The sequence below is a fragment of the Hordeum vulgare genome, chromosome 2H (genome assembly GCF_904849725.1).
Source record: "Hordeum vulgare subsp. vulgare chromosome 2H, MorexV3_pseudomolecules_assembly, whole genome shotgun sequence".
NCBI lineage: Eukaryota > Viridiplantae > Streptophyta > Magnoliopsida > Poales > Poaceae > Hordeum > Hordeum vulgare.
In genome coordinates, this window is record NC_058519.1 from 513,410,170 (window position 1) to 513,411,216 (window position 1,047).

The following is a 1,047-nucleotide window of genomic DNA, read 5'->3' on the forward strand; positions in this document are numbered from 1 at the left end:
AAAGTGCTCAAGTAATGGATCCACCCGGATCCCAAGGTATATCTCCCCTAATAATAAACCACGGATCGCTTGTGCCGTACGTCGCTGGCGGTTTTGCAAAAAAAAGTCCTTCTGTTTTCGGCTATTCAACCCGCAGTCCTTTTGTGAGTTAAAAAACGTTTCGTTTTTACGTGAACCCCCTCCCAATCACCCTCATCCGTCCATCCGTAGTAGTACCCCGTCCCGCATGCATCTTTGGTCTTGCTGGGAGACTCAGAGCCAGAGCGCGCCGGCGTCCTTGAGTATGGGCATGAGCTCGTCGGAGATGTGGATGGCCATGAGCCGGTCGAGCCCGCCGAGGAGCCGCCCGCCCACGAACACCGCGGGCAGAGCGACGACGGCCTCGTCCCCGGTGACCGCAGCGGCGAGCTAGGCCTCGTCGGCGACCTCGTGCACGGCGGGGTTCACCCCGAGCCCCTGCAGCAGCCGCTTCACCACGTGGCTGAGGCAGCACCCGCGCCGCCCCACCACCAGCACCGGGCTCTCCGCCACCACCCACCTCACCGCCTCCCCGTCGTCGCCCCTCGCCAGCAAGCCCTCCTGGCTGCCCGCGCCCTGGCGATGCACTTTAATCAGAAACTCGAGTGGCTAATTACGCTAGCACCTAGCATTTGAATGTTGCCGGAGACGATACTGGTTAGCTACAGTATCATATGACAGGTTGATATGATGGGGGTCTGGATTATGACCTTCATCCCTGAAAATCAGAGGGAAATGATGATGTGTGGAGGGGTTAATTACTATATGTTGAACTATATATGTGGAACACTAGAAATAGAGCATGTTTGGATTTTGTCACATCCCTGGAACCCTAATCAAGTATAGCATTGTGCTCAGATCTTCTTTGCATTGCATCCAAGAAAATTGCAACAAGATCAAAGCAAGTGGTGAAGCAAAACTCAAAAACCGTAGCCACTTCTCAAATTCAAAGAAATTCTAAACTTGTTCAAATCAATGAACCCAAAATGGCCTCAAGAAAAGTTCAACTTTTCTGATAATTCATGAAAG

The 1,047-nt window shown here is 52.6% G+C and overlaps 1 pseudogene; it reads right to left on the reverse strand.

The window, feature by feature from the left end:
- Positions 1 to 252: 252 nt before the first annotated feature.
- LOC123428558 lies at positions 253 to 734 on the reverse strand (annotated as a pseudogene).
- Between the last annotated feature and the right edge of the window lie 313 nt (positions 735 to 1,047).